The sequence below is a fragment of the Mercenaria mercenaria genome, chromosome 2 (genome assembly GCF_021730395.1).
Source record: "Mercenaria mercenaria strain notata chromosome 2, MADL_Memer_1, whole genome shotgun sequence".
Taxonomy (NCBI): Eukaryota; Metazoa; Mollusca; class Bivalvia; order Venerida; family Veneridae; genus Mercenaria; species Mercenaria mercenaria.
The window spans coordinates 58358204-58365156 of NC_069362.1; the positions used below are offsets into that span (position 1 = coordinate 58358204).

The 6953-nt window shown below is 34.1% G+C and overlaps 1 non-coding gene across 1 annotated transcript; it reads left to right on the plus strand.

The window, feature by feature from the left end:
• Positions 1-2041: 2041 nt before the first annotated feature.
• Positions 2042-2123, plus strand: Trnas-uga (transfer RNA serine (anticodon UGA)). The gene has a single exon. It is a non-coding gene; the product is annotated as a tRNA-Ser (tRNA).
• Positions 2124-6953: the final 4830 nt, after the last annotated feature.

Consider the following 6953-nt stretch of genomic DNA (forward strand, 5'->3'; position numbering starts at 1 on the left):
ATTGTTAGATCTATATTTCGTTATTTTTATTGTATATTTGATATTGTTATTCAATGTCGTGTCATTCATATTCTAAGTTATACATTTGTTATTGTATATGTCGTTATTCTTATTGTATGTTCGATATTGTTATGGTAACAGACGTTATTGTTATTCAATATTTCGATATTGTTATTGTATCTTTGATATTGTTATTCAATGTCGTGTCATTCATATTCTAAGTCTTATGGCATGTCAAATGTTGCTAAATTATATATGTATATTATTATTTTTCATGTATGTTTGTTATTGTTATTCAATGTCGTGTCATTCATATTCTAAGTCTTACCATTGTTATTGTATATGTCGTTATTCTTATTGTCTGTTTGATATTCTTATGGTAAAAGTCATTATTGTTGTTCAATATCTGATGATTCTATTTACAAAACGCGTCATTCAAATTCTATGTTATGTGATTGTATTTGTATATCGTCGCTGTGCGACTTATATCCCTCAGAATTATGTAATTATTTCCCATATTTCGTAACAAGGCTTTTCATTGGCTCGTCATAAACGAAAGTAGATCACGTTTCCGTCGAGAAATGCACAGAACACATTCTATTACTTTTCCGGTTTGGTCAGTATCAAATTGTTAGCAATGATAAACATTCTTGATTTTGTTTTCTTGCCGGTTTGATGCATGTCGGTTCCTAAGAGAAGCCAATTTTTCTAGTAATTCTATTTTTAGTTACAATGAGTTAGGTTACCTTGACCTGACCCCAGCCAAAAGAATTTGGTAAGGACCCAAAATATGAATCCAATACTCCTTACGGTTCAAAAGTTAATTACAAAGATAAGAATTGTAATAATGACCCTGACCTTTGAGGTAGGGATCCGGGTTTTGCGCATGACATGTCGACTGATTATGAGGAACATCTGTACCAAGCAATATCAAAATTCGTTGATGAATGACAGAGTTATGGACCGTACACAAAATTGCATTAAAAAAGCCCATTTTACCTATGACCTCCAAGTGTGACTAGACCTTTGAGGTAGGGGTCTAGGTTTTGCGCATGACATGTCGTCTGATTATGGGGAACATCTGTGCCAAGTAATATTAAAAATCCCTTGATGAATGACAGAGTTATGGACCGGACATGAAATTGCATAAAAAGCCCTGTTTATATTTGACCTCCAAGTATGACCTTTACCTTTGAGCTAGGGGCCCGGGTTTTGCGCATGACACGTCATCTTATTATGGGGAACATCATTGCCAAGTAGATCTAGGCCTAATGTTAAAATCCCTTGATGAATGACAGAGTTATGGACCGGACACAAAATTGCGAAAAAAAGCCCAGTTTACCTTTTACCAGTGTGACCTTGACCTATGAGACTGGGGTCCGGGTTTGTGCATGAAACGTCCTCTGATTATGGGAAACATTTGTGCCAAGTAATATCAAAATCCGTTGATGAATGACAGAGTAATGGACCGGACAGGAAATTGCGGACGGACGGAATGACGGATGGAATGATTGAATAACAATAACGAAATATAGAATAACAATATTAATTAATGACTTTTACCAAAAGAATGTAGAGCATACAATAAGAATAACGACTTATAGAATAACAATGGTAAGACTTAGAATATGAATGACACGACATTAAATAACAACATCAAAGATACATTAACAATAACGAAATATAGAATAACAACATACAATAAGAATAACGACATATAGAATCTACAATAACAATAGCAAATTTTAGAATACGAATGACACGCCACTGAATAACAATAACAAACATACAATAATAATAACATACAAATATAATTTAGAAACGTTAAACATGCCATAATTGTCACTGTTTATTGTGCAATTTTGTTTAGTTATAATATTGTATATTATCGTATGACGTTCAGAATAATCCATTATTAACAGTTTATATAACGAAAACAAGGGACATAATCATGTATAAACAAAAATTGCAAATTTAAAACTGATTGTTCCTCTTTGTTAAACATAAATATAAATAACATGAACAAACATAATTGTAACAAGCTGTGATGGCCGAGTGGTTAAGGCGTTGGACTTGAAATCCAATGGGCATTGCCCGCGCAGGTTCGAACCCTGCTCGCAGCGAATACTGTTTTGTCTTTATTGTGGGATATGTATTTTATAATGTTTTGACTGACTGACTATAAATAAAGGATCTTGTATAGGTTCTTGCGAAAAAGTACGCGAATATATTTATGATAATTATTGCTGGTGAATCAGGAATTAACGTTAAACAGGAAGGGAAAGCAACATTAACGTATAACATATTATGAGAAATATATCTTAACAGTTTCCTTTTTACAGGAAGCGGGACTTAAATTGCTTTTCGTTAGGAGAACATTTAGAAGGTTACAAATATCAACAGAAACAAACAAGTGGTTGTTTTCCTTTTCAGTATGATTCGTCTAATTTTTTTCTTACCTTCGGTTGTCCTTACATGTACGTTGTATTTAAACATTTATTTTCCCACATACACATAATTGCATGGTCGCCTGACCATAGTTTGTACAATACATTGACCGGTCAAAATCAACATTATAAAAGAGCAGTTGCGTTAAATACTGTCATTGTCTCTTCAGTGTTTTAATTCAAATTTTTTATAATTAATTACTCTTATTTACAAATTAGATACAACAATGTTCTGTAACGTAAATTTTTCAATCGAGGTTCAGTTTACTACAGTTGTCATAAAAAATATGTAAAGATCAAATCAGTCAATGCCCTGGGGAAAGTATGACATTTGTCAACAAAGAGACGACATTTTTTAAAGTTAAAACCCACAGCTCCCATGTATATGCATCAAAGTATTGGAAAACATATCTGGAAATATGAAAAACAATTTCAGGATTGTTTAAATGTGTGATGGTGTTATCCCATATAGCAGGTAACATAGATAGCTTACTTTTCCATTGCACTGACATTAAAAGGATTGGATCTCTCAAAACAGATTACTTCCCCTTGTGTAAAGAGGGGTTAGGGTAGGTCTCTACACACAGTACATCTTTGTTTTGGACCATGACCGAACGTGTTGGTCTGTGACCAAAGTCCAGTACGACTTTCCTCGGACACGGCTATTGTCAAATGATAAAATCTGCGAAAAGATCCTTTTCATGCATCGAAAGCAACCAAGCAAAATAATAACAGACTCGGTTTGATTTAGTCTGTTTACGAGAGGTAATAGAACCCCACCCCCTCCCCCCCCCCCACCCCCACTACCACTAGCTTAAGCGGAATTCTATTGTAGTAAGTTCTACATTATTCCAAACGACAAGAAAAATATACCAACAATGAGTCTTATAATGGGCCGTCACTTGGCACTTAATTAACGACTGTTGTTTTGATTGTTAATAAAATCTGCGAGAAGATCCTTAGGCAGCATAAAATGCAAGCAAGCAAAATGATATCAAACTCGGTTTAACTGTGTCTGTTCTTGAGAGATTATGAAATCAGCAGCACTCCTCACACCCCTTGCACAGGCTTAAACGGGATTCTGTTGTAGTAAATCAGGATGGTTTCCATGATTTCAAATGACCAAAAAATATAAGTATGGGGAGACTTGTTACAACCGTCATTCGGCATTTAAAGACTGTTGTTGTAGTAGTTAATAGGATCTGCAAAAAGATCCTTTAGACGCAATCAAGTCATATAATAACAGACTCGGTTTAATCGAGTCTGTTCATCAGATGCAATAAAATGTGCATCAAAGGTCTCTCATATGAGACGTTCATCAAGTTACCGTACAGTAAAGTTCATGTCACGAGGTTCATCATGATTTCAATATGCATTTCCATTGTCAGCAGATTCATCATAAGGCAAAAGCAATTTGCATATATACTAAACGAAACTGCTAAGCCCCACCCCCTTACCGCCCCTCTGTACCCCCCCCCCTTACCACCCCTCGGTACCCCCACCCCCTTACCGCCCGCGGTATTTTTGGCGATATCTTTCATAATTCTATTAACTGTAAATTTATCAAGACTAATATGCATAATTTCAACAGTATCAGAATGTGCTAAAACACAATTTCATGCATTTTACGACCTACATCCATTTTTAAGACACATCTATGAAAGAAGTGTTTTACGAAACAAGCAAATACCATTGGTGGAGATATATACGGGCAGCTATAATACCAGATTGAGATTTATTCCAGGACAAAGATTTTTTTTATCAAAACTGTAGACAACATTTGTATTTTTGGGACTTTATGAAATACGGCTGTAGAATACACCAATTGATGTTACGGCATCATTCGATTCGTTAAAAGGACCTTTTCATATGTGTTTTTGGTATATATTTTTCTAGATATGTGTGAAATTTCAAAGATACGTTTTTGTAATATGAAAGATATTAACGAAGATAGTCACTAGTAGAAGTTTCGTTAAGTGTTGGCCCTTGATAATATTATGAAATAACAAAGCCTCTTATGCACACTCAACTGCTGATAAACGTTAACCTGTTAATTTCCAAGTCATCTCAGGTCAAAAGTCAATGTCACAATGTGAACTCGGTCCAAAGGATACTTATTTCGTTTGGAAAGGTGAGACTTTCGATACAACACTAAGGAACCATAAGGAAATAAATAGTTTTAGCAAACATTATGGGCAGTAAAAGATAAAATAACTTGCTGGCAAGACGGTCACTCACGGTATATTTCACAGTTATGTTCTTCACATTCTAGTACCCTTTGGTTTCACTTAAATTTCAAAGTATAGCAATGTGAAAATGACGCAATGTTAAAATCATAAATTATGTTTCAAATAGATAATTAGATAAATACAGAGTATAAAGTACCCGATTTCTTTTTTGACACACCATAGCAATACTGTAAGACAGCGATACATTTATTCGACATATTTGACACAGAATAGTTTGAGAATGAAAAAAAAAACTTAAATATTGTATATCATATAAGCTGTCAGTTGTTTCGCTATTTCTTTTAGTAATACATGTACCTGCAAATGAAAATAACCATAATATAACAAACACATTCAACCTTATTATCGCCGTACAACCATTATATTCCATACTAACTACCCAACTGCAATAATCCATGCAATTATGGAATTATTTGTTCGCATTAATATCGTACAGCACTTAAACTTTTGGCTGATTTTTTGGAAACTCATCTAAAGTGGCCCGGATGGAATATTCAGAACCCTTTCATCGTTGTTGGGAAGTTTTTGGAAACTCATCTAAAGTGGCCCGAATGAAATATTCAGAACCCTTTCATCGTTTTGGGGAAGTTGATTTCTATACATTATTGACAAATTATTATTGACGATTGTCATTGACGATTGTCACATGTCATGTGCTATAACTCCACCGATCATATTAATAAGATTCATTATTTCTTTAATATTTCCTTATATGCAATGATTTGTATCTAAATTAGTTTTGCTTGTATTTTAGATTGTTAATAACCACGTTACATTGCATTTGGTGGGCCCCTAAGAGCAGGTAAGGGTAATATATTTCAAGCCGGATACAAATTATATCCATTAATCTACTAGAATAAAAAACATTGATCAGGTGCAGTAATCAGGAAACACCTTGCCATAATCCTACGCTGTATTCACATTATGGTTTATCAATTGATAGTGTGGTCCAATAGAAGATATTTAGAATTATTATAGAAAATAATATGTTATTGTCACAGGACATTACATTTTACATCTGGAATGTTTCCCTTAATTGGCTATCTTTAATACAAAACGCCGACCAATTCATATTTTGTCACTCAAAATGAAAAAAAAAATGTATGTTAAAGTATTGACATGTTTAGTTAATACAAATAAATTATAGTAAACAAACAGACCACTACATAATTATAAATCACACGACTTGATTCCATTCGTCCGCTCAAACCAGTACTTGGGGTGTGACTAGTGTTGCACATTTCATTACCTCTCATGATTCGACTCTGCTATTCTTTTGTTGCTTTCAGCGGATTTTATTGACTACCACAACAGACGTCTTTAAGTGCCGTGTGGTGGCCGTCCGTAGGAGGTCATATTTGTGCTCCGAGTTGGTATTTTTGGTATCAGGGCCATGAAGTTTTTAAAAACAGAGTCTGGCTTAAACGGTGCTAAGAGACGTGAGAGGTGTTGTACATTTCATTACTCCCATGAACAGACTCAGTCAAACCGAGTATGTTATAATTTATTCAGTAGCATTCCATGCCTCTTAAGATCCTTCTTATGGTTTTAGTGTTTTAAAAACATTAAAATATTCTTCTTTTTTTTTCTCAATCAAACGTTTTCTGCTAAAAGTAATTCAACCAAAAGGAAGGTATATGAATTATAAACAAATATAAAATGAATACATTATGGGCTGATCTGTTGGTATACCCTGTAAATTACATATCTTATACGCTACACGTGTTGGTCTTTCCCATAAAATATATTATTACGCACGGAGAGTGATCATGCTCCCTGTTCTATTTTTGGCAAATCACAATAATCTTGGTAGAGGCTCAGCCAAGAAACATTTGGGTAAAAACATCAGAATGGACAAACGGTTTATGAGATGTTGTGTTACGGAGATTTTGTATTAATTGCCACGGCGGCCCCTGTGTGTATCTAGGAGAACCATGTTGGCCATCCAAGAAACTAGTTTCATCAACTTTTATAGATTGGGATCAGGAATGTCGTAGGAAGAAAATTAAAAAGTAGCCATAAGCACTTTTTGCTCTGGTGGGTTTAAAATAACTTTAAATTGCTGTGTCACGAAAATAAATACAAAAAAATGTTATATCACATCTGCACATCTGCAAAATACATGTGCAAATTTGTACACTTAATACCAATACTTAGATGTTCATCTTCTACAGTAAAATATTTTAAATTTTATATTAATCGAAACTCGGTATTTTTTGCAATGTCTTTCACACAATACGTAATTCATTTTAGCTAA